We start from the raw sequence: 16,910 nt of genomic DNA, 5'->3' as shown, positions 1-16,910 counted from the left end.
TACAAACATCCCAAGGGTACAATGTAATTTAGGTGGTGATAGATAGGCTCACTAAGTTTGTTCATTTCCTCCCATTGTAATAGCCCTATACAGCTTCAGTGGTGGCCAATTTCTTTAGGGATCATGTGTTTAAATTGCATGGGCTTCCTAGATCTATTGTTTCAAATAGGGACCCAGTGTTTTTAAGCTCCTTTTGGAAAGCTTTTTTTCTCTCTACAGGGGAGTCACCTTAATCACAACTCTGCATTCCATTCTTAGTTAGATGGTCAAACAGAAGCCCTCAATAAGTGCTTAGATGCCTATTTGAGGTGTTGTACGAGATTGAAACCTCATAAATTGGCCCAGTGGCTAGCTCTAGTAGAGTGGTGTTACAACACTTCGTACCACTCCTCAACCAAGCTCACTCCCTTTGAGGCCTTATATGTTTATCCTTTGCCCAAACTACTATCCTATGCGTAATCCTTAGATCATACTGTCATGGTCTTCCCAACAATAAATGGTATGCATGCATAGGAGCCACATCACAAAACACCTCATCCTCATATTTTCCAATGGATAATGCCACCAACACTTGCCTTGTTACCTTGATTTCACCACATTCATTCAGCCATTGAAGCTGGTAAGGGTGAGGATGTTTAAAGGTGGTTAAGGCCAATTTCTCCACTAAATAAGTGCTGGCTACGTTTGTGCAACTCTCTCAATTGATAATGACACTGTAAACTTTGTTATTTACAAAGCACTGAGTATGAAACAAATTTTCCCTTTGGTTACTTTCTTCCTCCTTAACCTGCACATTGAGAACTCGCCTTGCTACAAATAAATCTCCAACCATAGCATTTTGCTCATCATTGGCATCCTCCAAAAGTGGCATGTCATCATCATCTACTTCTTCCTCATTCTTCGACTCAAGCTATCCTTGGGCGTTTATCACCATCACCCTTTTGTTTACACACTGGCTGGCTATATGTCCCCACCCCTAACATTTAAAACACTTAATATCACGTGTTTTAAAAGTAAAAGCCTCGGTGTTACCTAAAGTAGTGGCAGTCGTTGATTTGGCATTCTTAGAGGGTTCAAATTTTGGCTTATTTTGTAGCTGCTCGTCCCTTTTTGGAGTTGTCTTCCATAGGTTGGTGGTAGCCATAGGTTGTACCCTCCTAGCCAATCACTTCCATTTGAGTTGTTCCTCCACCTTTATAGCTTGATGCACCATATCCGTCAAATTAACATAGTGCTGCAACTCGACTATATCCTCAATCTCATGATTTAAACCTTGCAAAAACCTAGCCATGGTGGCTTCCCAGTCCTTTTCTACATTAGCCCGGATCATAGCTACCTCCATCTCCTTGTAATACTCATCCACACTCTTGGAACCTTGACTTAACCTATGCAACTTTTGATATAATCCCCTATAATAGTGGCTGGCTACAAAACACTTCCTCACAAGCATTTTCATCTCCTCCTAAGTGTCCACGGGTGGCTCTCTATTCCTCCTCTTATTAATCAATAATTGATCCCACCAAACAAAGGCATAGTCGGTGAATTCAATTGCAGCCAACTTAAACTTCTTTATCTTCGAGTAGTTGTGACAATCAAACACCATCTCCATTTTAGTTTCCCACTCCAAATAAGCTTCAGGATCATTTTTACTTTGAAAAGATGAGATTTTAATTTTTATATTTCCTAAATCATTATCCCTTCTAGGCTTATCCATCCTAGCTTCTCTATTCCTAAACCCATGCTCAAACCTGCTCGATTCAAATATGGCTCATCAAACTCCTCCAACTTCGCTTTTTCCTTAACATTCCAAGGAACATGCCCACCTTGCTGCCTATTGGAAATATCTTATTGCTATCTGATTACGCTCAAAGAATAATGTGGTAGTTGTAGCATAGGTTTGGGGTGTCGATTCCACTGGGAGACAAATTAAAAGAATGACAGAAGGAATAATGAAACTAAAGAAAAATATTAATTGATTAAAGGAGAACAAAGATTAATTTTAATGCAAATTGAAGTGAAGCAAAGTTACTAACGGAAGAAATATTCAAATTTGACGAACAATAGAGCGTCGGGAATCCCTTGCACAATTTTGGTATTTTAATTATTCTTAATTCATTGGATAACTTAATTGGGAACTCAATTTTCAAAATTTCCAATCGAAACGTATAGATTTATAAACCAAAATGAAATCAAATGTAATCCTTTGAACATTCACCACTTTTAAAATACTGATGAGTGTGTGAAAGTGCACTCTAAATACCCTATTATTGGACTAAAATGCTAAAATGTAAATAGAAATCATAGGGATTAATGTGTGTTCTTAAATTGATTTATATTTACGTTGGGATACTTCTAAGCAGTTTTTTTTATGTCTAATTTCAGAGTTTATAAAAGAGCAAGTTAAGCCCAGTCAAATTCAAAGGAGGACATTCATGGGGTTTGAGAGCAATTTGGAAAGAAAAAAAACAGAAAAAGAAAATCACAAAATGAAACTACAAGAAGTCCAAGTCCGAAATTCGCTAGGAGACAATCTGGACATACTTTAGTCTTTTGACTGTATCATTTTACTCACATATCAGATTGATACGATTCTTGATGCGTTAGAAATCTATCTTAAAGGGCTATAACTTTGTTTCTAATAAGGATTTCCAAATTCAAAATCCTGAAGGGCATACGTGGTTGCCAAGATAAGTCCTAAAATTTAGGCAATTTTTTTATGCAGAAATTAATAGGACATTAGGGTTTCTTTCCTACCACATATAAGCATATCATTAGCATGAAATGAAAGAGAGAGGAGGCACAAGAGGCAGATCTAAAGAGAGGAGAAAGTCACTTTCATGGCCATCGTTCGCTTCAATTTTCTCTGAAGATTTTTGTTGTCCAGGGTAACTAAATTCTCAAGTAGGGTTAGTGATGAACTTGCACATTAGATGGTATTTCTAATTTATTCTTAATTCATGTATTTGATTTTCAATTGCTAAAACTCTTTTGTTTTATCATTCTCAATTCATTGTTGATGTTTTCTTCTCCGAATAATCATAGAATTTATTCTGTTTATGCATTCAGTCATGCTTTTTCTATTGAATGGATTAGTTCTTTGATTATGTTTGGATCAATTATTTATCTATATTGATTTAGATTTTTGTTGCAATATCACTCCCTGAGTATATTGTCGTCATTGGATTTTCTGAATAGGGGTAGTAATTTACGTATATTAAAAGTGGTGAATGATTTTTCAAAGGGTTAAATTTGATTTAATTTTGGTTTATAAATCTATACCTTCTGATTGGAAATTTCGAGAATTGAGTTCCTAATTGAGTTATCCAATGAATTAAGAATAATTAAAATACCGAATTTGTGCAAGGGATTCCCGACGTTCTACTGTTCGTCAAATTTGAGTACTTTTTCCGTTAATCACTTTGCTTTACTTTAATTTACATTTAAAATTAATATTTTTTCTCCATTACTTATTTAATATTTTTTTTAGTTTCTTTGTTCCTCTTGCTACTCTTTCAATTTGTCTTCCTGTGGAATCGACACCCCAAATCTGTGCTACAACTACCGCGTTATTCTTTGGGCGTAATCAAATATGTAAATTAGTGTTTGCTTTGGATAAGTTTCATGCTTATGTGATTGGTTCTCCTATTATTATTTTTACAGATCATGCAGCCCTTAAGTACCTTCTTACAAAGAAGGATGCTAAGGCACGATTAATACGATGGATTTTACTTTTGCAGGAATTTGACATTGCCATCAAAGACAAGCAAGGAGTGGAGAACGTAGTGGCTGACCATCTCTCGAGGCTCACATTTGAGGACACCTCTGACCACCTGCCAATTAGGGATGATTTTCCTGATGAGCATTTACTATCTAATACTTCTCTACCTTGGTTTGTCATATTGTGAATTATTTGGCTGCAGGTGAGATACCGGTGGATTGGAGCGCTCAGGACAAGAGAAAGTTCATAACTGAGGTATGTAATTTCTATTGGGATGATCCTTTTCTTTCCAAATACTGTCCTGACCAAATTTTAAAGCGTTTCATCCCTGATGAAGAGATTGCTAGCGTCTTGGAATTTTGTCACTCTCAAGCTTGTGGGGGCCACTTTTCAATGAAGAAAACTGCTGCAAAAGTTTTGCAGTGTGGATTTTATTGGCCCACCATATTTAAGGATGCAAACATCTATTGTCGCTCATGTGAAAAGTGTCAAAAGTTAGGAGTTATATACCGTCGCAATATGATGCCCTTAAACCCAATTTTAGTTATTGAAATTTTTGATTGTTGGGGCATTGATTTTATGGGACCATTTCCTCCTTCTTTTGGATATCAATATATTATTGTGGCAGTAGATTATGTGTCAAAATGGGTAGAGGTAGCAGCTTGCAGGAGCAATGATAATAGGACAGTAATAAAATTTCTCAAAGAGAATGTGTTATCTCGATTTGGTACCACGTGCTATCATTAGTGATCGGGGTACACATTTTTGCAACCGTTCTTTTGAGACTTTGATGAAAAAATATGAGATGGTACATAAGATCTTTACTGCCTACCACCCCCAGACAAGTGGACAGGTAGAACTTGCAAGCAGGGAAATTAAGCAAATTTTAGAAAAAACGGTCAACCCAGATTGCAAAGACTGGTCTTTAAGACTAGTTGATGCGCTTTGGGCCTACCGTACAACTTTCAAAACTCCCTTAGGTATGTCACTTTATAGGCTTGTTTTTGGGAAGCCTTGCCACTTACCTATGGAGCTCGAGCATCGAGCTTATTGGGCCATCAAGCATTTTAATTTTGATATGGGAGAAGCAGGTAAGTTTAGAAAATTTCAGTTAACCGAGTTAGAGGAGTTGAGAAATGATACTTATGAGAACTCTAGAATCTATAAGGCTAAAATGAAAGCGTTTCATGATAAAAATATTTTGAGAAAAACGTTTAAACTTAATGATTGAGTGTTTTTATATGATTCTAGACTCCATAAGCACCCAGGAAAACTTCGGTCTAGGTGGACTGACCCTTTTTTAGTAAGGAATGTTTTTGTAAATGGGGCGGTAGAAATAGAAGATCCTAAGGATGGTCGGATCTTTAAAGTAAATGGTCAACGCCTTAAAGTATTAATTGATAGGCAAGTTCTGGAAGTGGAAGACATTCCACTTGTGGATCTAGTCTATCAACCTTGACCACACCACCAAGGTATGTTTTTCTTTATTTATTTTGTTTTGCTTTGTTCATTTTTGTTTTCTCTTATTTTCTTTCTTTTCCTTTTTGTTTGTTGTTGTTTTCTTTGTTTTTGATTGCAAAATAATTTCATTTCGTCATTTCAGATTATCATCTTTGATGCTTAGCGAGCTACCATCGTCACTCATCAGGTGTATTCTACCATTTTCAGTTACTCCCCATTCAATTTTGATTTTTAAACATTGAGGACAATATTTCATTGAAGTTGGGGGTGGTGGTGCAAATTCAGTATTTAAAATGCTTGTTGGAACTTTGTGGCATATTTTCATGTGTCAAATTTTTTTTTTTTAATTTGCATCACACATGCATCATTTTCACATGTATACTCATTCTCATTCATAGCCATTTTTGTGAATTCACCAAACCCACCATAATCATTTTTGCTGAAGCATTCACAGAACCCTTAATGCACTTATCTAAGTTTTGTGGTAAGATGGTGGTTTGACACGTGTAGCTAGAGAACTCTTTTGCTTAAGTATTCATGTGAGTTTGGAGAGGATTGAGAGCATACAAATGTAGTAAATTGTGATAAGCGATTATTGATCTGTTGAATTGGGCATTTCTTTTGAGAATATCATTACATGGTTTGTGGTACAATGGTGGATATACTTGGGATATGACGAAGGTTAACTTAGGATTAACGTTTGAGCCTTTCAAGCTATCCTTTTCCATCATAGACCCCTAGTAGCCAACTTTGAGCTAATAAACACATGTAGCTTTTTTCTTTTCATATGCCCATATCATCCATGCCTCTCCACATTGGAGTATAACCTATACACTGATTTTCTTACCCTTTTTACTTCCAAGTGTATACTAGGTGTGGAATTTGTATTTTCTATCTTCTATTCTATCATTTTCAATTAAAAAAGAAGAAGAAGAAGGAGACGACAGAAAAAAAGAGAAGAGTACAAGTTGCAAAGTGTTCAATTGAGTGAGCTCCAAAAAAAAAAGTTGGTAGAAATGGAAAGAATACAAAAGTGGCATGTGTTTGTCCATCAAAGTGTTGAAAAAAAAAGAGGAAGAAGAAGGAAAAACATTATTATTTGATGATCTGAAAAGTTGGAGAGTACATCAAGTGAGAAGTATGGTCTATTGAGATATTTAATAAAATTCCCTTTGTATGTACTTGGAAGTTTTTGAATCCCTTTCATCATTTTTTTTTCATGTAACCCTGAAACCTAGCCACATTACAACCTTTTGTGTTGACCATCCTGATTCTAAGTAAGCTGTTGGAAAGATTGATGGAAGTCTCATTTGTTAGTGTTCCTATCATAAGATCAATGTTTGTTTGTTGCTTGTACATAATTGCCTAATTTTCCATGAGAGTGTGTATACACCCATTGTCAACTCCATAGAGAGAGCCCTTACACGAAACACTATTATACCCGTGAGTTATGGAGTTGAACCTTTTGCTTGAGATGTTCTTGATGTTGCATGTGTCAAGGTTAGTGGTACGATGGTTATGGCTTGGAGAACACACACACACTCTGTGGATTGCTATAGGTGGATTGATCTTGATTGGTTATTGGATTCCTTAGATTATTTTGATATGTGAATCTGGAAAGTGTGACTTGATTGATGGCCTTTATGTGTGATTTTCTTTGGTCTCTTTCATTGTTTTGACATGAAAATTTTCTAGGGACTAGCAATGAGTAAGTTGGGGGGTGTGATGAGTGTGCGAAAGTGCACTCTAAATACCCTATTATTGGACTAAAATGCTAAAATATGAATAGAAATTATAGGAATTGATGTGTATTATTAAATTAAATTTCTATTTACGTTGGGATACTCCTAAACAGTTTTTTTTATGTCTAATTTCAGAGTTTATAAAAGAGCAAGTCAAGCCCAGTCAAATTCAAAGGAGGACATTCATGGGGTTTGAGAGCAATTTGGAAGAAAAGAAAAAGAAAAAAAAATCACAAAATGAAACCACAAGAGTCTAAGTTTGAAATTTGCTAGAAGACAGTCTGGACATACTTTAGTCTTTTGACTGTATCGTTTTACTTACATATTATATTGATGTGATTCTTAATGCATTAGAAAGCTATCTTAAAGGGCTATAACTTTGTCTCTAATAAGGATTTCTAAATTCGAATTCCTGAAGGGCGTACATGGCTGCCAAGATAAGTCCTAAAATTTAGGCGATTTTTTTATGTGGAAATTAATAGGACATTAGGGTTTCTTTCCTACCCTATATAAGCATATCATTAGCACGAAATGGAAGGGGGAGGAGGCACAAGAGGCAGATCTGAAGAGAGGAGAAAGTCACTTCTATGGCCACCGTTCACTTCAGTTTTCTCTTGAGATTTTTGTTGTCCAGTATAATTATGGGTAACTAAATTCTCAAGCAGGGTTAGGGATGAACTTGCACATTAGATGGTATTTCTAATTTATTCTTAATTCATGTATTTGATTTTCAATTGCTAAAACTCTTTTGTTTTATCATTCTCAATTCATTGTTGATGTTTTCTTTTCCGAATAATCATAGAATTTATTTTGTTTATGGATTCAGTCATGCTTTTTATATTGAATGGATTAGTTCTTTGATTATGTTTGGATCAATTATTTATCTATATTGATTTAGTTTTTTGCTGCAATATCGCTCCCTGAGTATATATTGGATTTTCTCAATAGGGTAGTAATTTACGTATATTAAAAGTGGTGAATGATTTTTCAAAGGGTTAAATTTGATTTAATTTTGGTTTATAAATCTATACCTTCTGATTGGGAATTTCGGGAATTGAGTTCCTAATTGAGTTATCCAATAAATTAAGAATAATTAAACTACCGAATTTGTGCAAGGGATTCCCGACGCTCTACTGTTCGTCAAATTTGAGTACTTTTTCCGTTAATCACTTTGCTTTACTTTAATTTACATTTAAAATTAATATTTTTTCTCCATTACTTATTTAATATTTTTTTTAGTTTCTTTGTTCCTCTTGCTACTCTTTCAATTTGTCTTCCTGTGGAATCGACACCCCAAATCTGTGCTACAACTACCGCGTTATTCTTTGGGCATGATCAAATACGTAAATTATTATCACTATTAAAAAAATCCAACGACGACAATATACTCAGGGAGTAATATTGTAGCAAAGAACTAAATCAATATAGATAAGTAATTGATCCAAACATAATCAAAGAACCAATCCATTCAATAGAAAAAGCATGACTGAATCCATAAACATACTAAATTTTATGATTATTTGGAGAAGAAAATATCAATAATGAATTGAGAATGATAAAATAAAAGAGTTTTAATAATTGAAAATTAAATACATAAATTAAAAATAAAGTAAAAATACCATATAATGTGCAAGTTCATCCCTAGCCCTACTTGATAATTTAGTTACCCATAAATATAATGGACAACAAGAATCTCCAGAGAAAGACGAAGCAAATGGCGGCCATGAAAGTGATTTTATCCTCTCTTCAAATCTGCCTCTTGTGCCTCTTTTCCCCTTCTATTTCGTGCTAATGATATGCTTATATAAGGTAGGAAAGAAACCTTAATGTCTTCATAATTTTTGCATAAAAAATCTCCTAAATTTTAGGACTCATCTTGGCAGCCACGTACATACTTCAGGAGTTCGAATTTGGAAATACTTATTATATACAAATATATATCCATTTAAGATAGCTTTCTAATGCATTAAGAATCGCATCAATCCGATATGTGAGTAAAAAGTTACGATCAAAATACTAAAGTATGTCTAGATTGTCTCCTAGCAAATTTCGGATTTAGACTTTTTGCAGTTTCTTTTTGTGATTTTTTTTTGTCCAAATTGCTCTCAAATCCCATGAAAGTCCTCCTTTGAATTTGATTGGGTTTTGACTTGCTCTTTTATAAACTCTGCAATTAAACATAAAAAAAACTGCTTAGGAGTATCTCAACGTAAATAGAAACTCAATTCAAGAATACACATTAATTCCTATGATTTTTATTCATATTTTAGCATTTTAATCCAATAATAGGATATTTAGAATGCACTTTTGCGCACTCATCAATGTCCCCTAGGAGTTTCCGCTTCTACCCTATCCAACCTCTCGTGAATAGGTTCTAATTCAACCCTTAACATACACCTCATCTCCTCTAACAACACTTCCATTTGGCGGTTCGGATCTATAGGTTGTCAACATTCTTCGGTTGTGTCTTCTTCTTGATTATTGGACATGTTTAGAATCTACAGAACAAGGTTAGAATCCTCACAAGCACTTCCTCATGTGTTTCACTCAAGAATTGATACACTTACACTTGTGTTTTCACTCTGAATGGCTTTTACCTTCTTATGGTCTCACACACTCTTACCTTTTTTCACTCTTTTGTGTCTTCTTTAGTTCTTAATCGAACTTTAATAAACTAATTCAAAATAATCCAGCAGCAATTCAAAAATGAGAAACAACCAAAACTCATCAAAAAGGTCAAGAACTTGAATAAGGTGAGAAACAAGATTGAAAGGAAGAAATTTTCTTACTGGAATCGTATACTTTTTTTTTCTTGCCTTAGAACCAAGGCTCTGATACCAAATGATATGAACTACACCAAAAATTGTGATGAAACCCAATAACAATGATGGTTTGGAACCCCAAGATCGCGTATATAAGAACTGTTGAGCCTTGACCCGTCACCTAACTAGATGAGAACCAAGACTACGAAGGATTGAAATGCCACACCAAGAAATCTAAGAATCTCTCAAAAATCAAGGTGATAAGTTTAGTCGTTTGAACGCCACAAGATTAACTCGATAAGTTTGGGAGTTCTTTCAAGAACGAAGAGGAACACAAGACCTCACAATGATAATAATTTTTTGAAAACCAAATCTACCTACAAAGTTCGTACAACCCATGCTATATACTTGGAACAACCCTCCAAAAATAGGAAAAGTCATAACTCAGTTTTAAAAGTAACACAAACATTAATATAAAAAAGTCTCCACGTTTTTAGGCCTCTTGGACTTCCAAAGGCAACAAAAAATAACTAAATGACTAGATTCAATGTATTTAATATAACCAGCCAAGACCATCAGCATTCCCCTATTTAATATCCTTGAAACTCACAAATTCACACCCTTTATTGGTCAGACCATGCTGGTCACATTTTTGAATGCTAATTAACCTCTTTAATTGCTTTGATGACATGGACTAAGCCTTGGTTATTATTTGAGCCCATCTTTATTTTTTTAGAATCAGCCCACTTCTCTTGGATTTACCCATTTAGTGTTTCCTTGAAACGTTTGGCTCTAAGTCTTGTAATTGGGCCACTAGGAAGTGACAAAGGGTCTTGTGCAAATTTAGCTCCATTCCCACATGTATGATCAGCTCCATTCCTACATATGTGATCAGCATGTCCAGCTCCTTGGTTTGCATCATGGATAGATTTAACAAAATGACACATTCCATTCCATGTCATAAAACTAATGGTGCCACACACATAGCTGACTTATTTTTCAGGGAGATAGTGCAACTTCATGGTGTGCCTAGTAGTATTGTTTTTTATAGGGATGTTAAATTCCTTAACTATTTTTGGAAGGTTTTGTGGGGAAAATTGGGTACTAAGTTTTAATTTTCACTACTTGTCATCCACAGACTAATGGGCAGACTGAAGTAGTCAATAAGGCCTTAACTCAGCTCTTACACATTGTTGTTCATAAGAATTTAAAACTTGAGAGGATTATTTGCCATTTATAGAGTTTGCATATAATAAGACCATGCATACTACTACTTCATATTCTCCTTTTGAAGTTGTTTATGGTTTTAATCCACTTACTTCTTCAACTTTGATACTTTTGCTATTTGATGACATGAGTAGGTTGGATGGACTTTTCCAAATTCTTAAACAAATTAATAATAATGCATATCAAGTGGATCTTCCAGGTAAGTATTATGCTTTTGCTATTTTCAATGTTACTAACATTTTTTCCTTTAATGCAGGTGGAGATTCGAGGTTGAATCCTTTTGAGGAGAGAGGGAATGATGGTCTCCAAGGTGGACCGAGTCTTAAAGATCCCTTGAAAGTTTCAAATGAGGCAATCACAAGATCGATGGCTAAGAAGAGCAAAGAAGCAATGCAAGAATTGGTGCAATCCACTTGAGACGAGTCTAGCAAGAGCCCAATATTCAAGATGGGCTTGAGAGAAGGAGAACTAGTTCTAATCCACGTGATACAAGCAATGAAAGAATGCAACATAAATTATGGCCTATTATTATGTTTATGTGACTGAAGGCCTAAAACTTGTTTATTTCATTAAAATGGCTTATTTCATTAGTTATAGGAATAGTCTAGACTAATTGGGCTTGATGAGGCTTGGCCCATATATGTTTTCTTTTGTTGAATTAGGGTTTCAAAAGACTAAGTTACTGTAGCAGTACTATTCACTCAGGGGTATTTTTGGATGAAAGGGTTTTATTTTAGCCTAGGGTTTTCGTTAGATTTTATTTTAAATATTCTTTGTTGCCTCATTTTAAAGTTTATGAAAGTTTATGAAAATTGATGAATTTTATTTATTGTGAGTTGAGTTTATCTCCTCTTATTCTTCATTGAACGTTTGAACTTATTAAAGGTAAATCACAACTTTTGTGGTGTTCCTCTTTTATAATCTGGGTTCTTGAGACAAATTTTTCAATGGGTCTAAATTTTAATATAATCTAGGTTCTTGAAACGAGTTTCTCAACGGGTCTATACTCTCCTATCCATTGACTTGATTTTGGCTTTCGTGGATGAGTTTTCAAATTGATTTTAGGTTCAAGGGATTCCAAATCCACGGGTTCATATCATTAGCGCTATCCTGTGTTGAGATACGGATAATAGGTGGCTAGTTAGGGTTTGACATAAGTGTGTTCTAGTCTAAGGGATTGAAAGGCTGATTAGTGAAAAGATAGAAGGCTGAGAGAAGGGGTTTTCTATCTTTAAGAACTTTTTCTTGATTTGTTTCATCCAACGACTTTGGGTATTCTATTGCCAAAAGCTCAGGATTGAGGCATTCTACCATTTGGAGCTGAGGTTCTTCCATTTTTAGGTGACACTTTTAGGATTTGAGGGGTCTCATTTTTGCTTCCTTCCAACTTGTTGGTGTGAATATAAGAGTGAGGTTTGAGTAAGGGGTCGTGGGTTGTGATCTTGTTTTAATTTTCTTTTAAGTAAAAAATAAATTTTATTAAACCAAGTAGGCATAGCCCAAGTATGCAAATAGTATACAGGAGAGGACACCTAATTAGAACCTAGGAACTAGAAAGTAAATCATGAAAATTAGTCCTATTAGGGACAACAAGCCCAAATAAATAAAGAGTGAAAGAGAAAAACCTCTAATCTCTCCCAATGAATGCTCTCTATTTTTAAAGGTACAACCCTTTCTCTCAAGCTAAATACACCATATACAACATACATAGAGGAATCATCTTCCGAATGGCATCAATTAGTTGGTTATCTTGGATACCTTTTCAACAAGCTAGAAGATTCATTACCCTCCTAGGCATCATCCAAGCAATACCAATCATATTAAAGATCTTGTACCATAAAATCTTTACCGATTCTCTCTTCCTTTTACAATTGAAACATAAATCTAAAATGATGATACTAAGATTTCTCAAATTGTCCTTCGTCAAAAATTTCCCATGGGAATCCAACCAACCAAAAAGAGCAACCTTCATAAGTACCTTTCTCCTTCAAATACACTTTCAAGAGAAAGAATTAAGGGATAGCAAGACATAACCTTATATAAAGATTTGACCTGAACTTCTTATTTGTTGCGCCTAAATTTACTCAAATTAATGAACCAAAAATTTAGTGCAGTTTTACCTGCAAGTATACAGGTGTTGTAGTATCTTACAGGATCGAATCCACAGGGATTGACTTTTGTGATAAAGAAAATAAATTCAGACAATAAAATGAAATTACTAAAAGAAACGTGTGATCAAATGAAGATTGATAAAATAACTGAATCAAACTAAAATGATAAAATGAATTAATATGGAGAAAGACTAAGGTTTCGAGGATCCGTTTAATAATTTATGATATTGTTTCCGATCGATTTACTTCAATTAAACTAGAATAATAATTCCGTTTAATTGGAAGATTTAGTATTTAAGATCAAGAAAAATAGTCGCTTATGATTGAGCATGAACGATTGATGATTAAAACATTTACAAATCTATTTGAATACCACAGGGATTCCTCAAGCATTCACTGTATTTGGAAATCACAATGAATCAAGATGAGTATATAGATAATCAAAATATCCAATAAAATCCTTCAATCGATCAAGCTCGCAGAATAAATTTTACGTGGATTCGAAAACAATATTTAAATCATTAAACTTCACCTCTAACCTTAGTATGGAAATTTAGCCAATCATATTTATTATAAGTGCTATAGAAATCATATAAATATTATTCATTAGAAAACTAAAATGAAATACAAGAAATACTAGGCAACAATTTAGAAACAACAAAATTTAGAATCTAGTCAACATCGAAAGAATAAAGCTCACGACGTTACTAAAATGCATAAAACAGAAATTGAAACTAAAAGAAATTCATCAAGAAGAAGCTGTAGCCCCACCAGATGCCAAACGAAAAACATGAAGAAGCAAAAATAAAACTCCAACCACTTCAACTCCACGTTAAACTCAAGCACCAATCTCCTCATGTTCCTCTCTCCACCAAAATAAATCCCATCCAATTAGATTACTCCAGCCGGCTCCCTTCAAATCCATCCCCCACATTAACTTCTTTTCACATCAACCCCAAAGAAAATCTGGAAACTCCTTACACGTCTCCCTCTACTCAGCCAAATATCACAAACCGACCAACACCCCCTTAAATCTAATTCCTAACCGACCGACTCTCCTGCCCTTAACTACCACTTCACATGAAAATCAATCATATCCCAGCTCCCTCTCTACTCTCAATTCCAACCACGTATCCCTACTGTGATGACCCGCTTTTACGTGTATTTTCACTGAATGGTTGTTTTTAATTTAATTAATATATTAGTTTATTTATTTTAAATTAATGTATTTTAATTGGTTTTAATTTATTTGATGTTGTGTTTAATTTATTTTAGTCGTTTTACGATTTTTAATATCGTTTTCGGCGGATCTGTTTTGGTTTCCGGAGTGAGGACTGGACCTCATTTCTTTTCCCTTATCTTTTCTTTTCTTTTCTTTTCTTTTCTTTCTTTTTCTTTTTTTTTCTTTTTCTTTCTTTTTCCTTCTTTTTCTTCCTTTTCTTTTTCTTTCTTCTTCCTCCTCTCCCACCTACGCACAGCAACCCCTTTTTCTCCTTCCATCGCCGCCTGTTTGTCAGCCCAGTTCTCCGCCGTCCGACCACTGTTTAGTGCATCGCCACCACCATTCTCTTCCCCTTCCACCAGAGATCATCCCCACCAATTTTCAGAGCCATCGGACCAGCCGTTAGCCTTCGAGAGCCGCCGGAAGTCGCTGCACCTGCTCTATTTTTGCCCCTGTCGCCGGTTGCTTTAGCAGCCCAGAACCGCTGCTCGCCGGTGGCGTGGCCTACACGACCCACCCAGTTTTCTTCCCCTCTCACCGGTGAACATCCCCACCAAATTTCACCTCCATCCGAGCCACCGTTAGCCGCCACGAGCTCCTCCAAGCCATACGGTTTTTCACCGTTTTCAGAGCCGTCGCACCACCTCCGGCCACCATCTTTTCATAGCTTCTTCCCCTACCTCTTGCCGACCTAAACCACCCATTTCTAGCCTCGATCCGTTGCCGGAGCAGCTCCCACGAGCTTAACTCCGTTCAGCCCCTTTTTGGCCTTCGACCGCCATTTCCACCACCACCCATGGCCAAAACTTATTTCCCTTAACTTCATAAATATCTCAAGGCCATTCCCTATCAATCCCGAGCCTTGGTTTGTCCCCGTTCAAAAGTGGGTATTTTACAACCCACGGCCACAGTGAAATTTGCACTGTTACGTTGCTTTCTTTCCGTCGTTTGCAACGCCGCGTGTTTTCTAAAAATACCATATAGCGCTGTAAGTATTTTCCAAACCCTACTTTCAGATTTAAATATATTTTACTCATTCAATAATTATTTATCTGTTGGTTGGCTGATTCCGGACTGAGTCCGAGGAGTTCGGGGGTCGGATGGATGGAGGACGGAGTTGCTTGTTTTATTGATTTATGGATGGTTGTTTATTTTTGTGCATTGATATCGCATTTACATGGTGCATGCACATGCATTTTTATTTAATTGAGAAAAGCCTGTTTTATTGGCGTAGGTGGATTTTCGGGTGCGTGTGTATCACAACCCCAAGCCGGGATGGGGTATTATCTCGGTGGAGCTCCTCTGGTCACTCGGGAGCGGAATAAACTGAGTGACGTCCCCTGAGTTGTCGCTGGGCGACGGCGGGAGTGGGGGCTAGGGGATGCTTGGCTACGAACGCGTCGGGCGAGGAACCGAGCATCGCTCTATGCATCGACTCCGTGGCCCTTTGCTGGCGAGGGCTAGAGGATGCTTGGCTACGAACGCGCGGGGCGCGAAACTGGGTATCGCTCGTTAGGTGTCACATGCGTGGTCGTAACCTGCGATGTGGTACTGGAGCCAGGGTGTGCAGATGACCCCTAGGGGGAGGTCATGGTGCATACGGATTAATTGGATAATGGGTTGAGATGGATATGTTTTTGGGCCAAATGAGATTTTTGGCGTGTGTGGAAAAATATGTTTTTATGGGTTTGAGGTGTGGTTTATGAGACATGTGCATTGGGCACACTTCATGCATATTGTTTGAGTTTTATATGTTTTTATCTGGTGGTGTTTGGATTTTACTTACCTGCGGCGCCATTTTTGGTTCCGTAGATTTTGGTGCAGGGTTCGATGAGGAGGAGGAGGCTGAGCCCGAGGATGCGGGTCCGCCGGAGTTGAGTTGAAGTTGTGCTTTGTAGCTGTTTTTAAAACTATATTTGTGTTATGTAATATTTTATTTAGGTATATTTTAAACAGCTTGTATTATATTAAGAAAAATTCTGGTACTTAGTTATATGACTTTCGTTATCCGCTGCGTTTCCTTTTGCACATTTGTTGCTCTTACACACACCTGGCACTCGTCGTTAGGGTGGTGACCCGGGTTGTTATAATCTGGACATCTCGATTTCCCCATGTCCATGCATGGGGATTTGGGGGCGTCACAGGTGGTATCAGAGCGGTTTGGCTCTGGGTAAAACCACATGTCCCGTAGGTAGTACCAGAATGCTTTTAAAGTTGTGTTTTAAAATTTATTTTAAGTAAAGTTGCTTTTGAATATGTTTTAATTGTTTTATTTGTTTGAGCTTGTTTGCTTGTATGTATTTATTTAGTTGTGTTATTGCATGCTGGTTTCTTTTTTTTTTGATTTGTTGTTATGTGGTTTGGTTTGGGTTTTTGGTTTTATGTTGTTGGTTTTATTTGTTTTTCTTAAAGGGGGTCAAAGGTTGTGTTGTGGCAGGAAGGCGGTATAATCAAGGATACTATTATTAGGCATGAACATTTAGTGTAGTAGGCTTGAATTTTGAGCGATGTGGTTTGCTTGTATGATGTTGAGGTCTGAAGGGAATGTCATGGTTTAGGCAATTTTTGTAAGGTGGGAACTCACGTAGCAATGAGGAGAGGAATTAGCTTTAAGTCGCTTAGGATGATTGAGGTCAAGGTTTTGTGGAATTTATGTAACGGGGCTAT

General features: G+C 36.3%; 1 pseudogene; it reads left to right on the top strand.

Annotated features, from left to right (window-relative positions):
- LOC122316243 overlaps positions 1–16,910 on the top strand; it is a 127,858-nt pseudogene that overhangs the window by 10,814 nt on the left and 100,134 nt on the right.

This window comes from Carya illinoinensis, chromosome 7 (assembly GCF_018687715.1).
Source record: "Carya illinoinensis cultivar Pawnee chromosome 7, C.illinoinensisPawnee_v1, whole genome shotgun sequence".
Lineage (NCBI taxonomy): Eukaryota > Viridiplantae > Streptophyta > Magnoliopsida > Fagales > Juglandaceae > Carya > Carya illinoinensis.
This window is presented reverse-complemented; position numbering and strand designations above follow the sequence as displayed.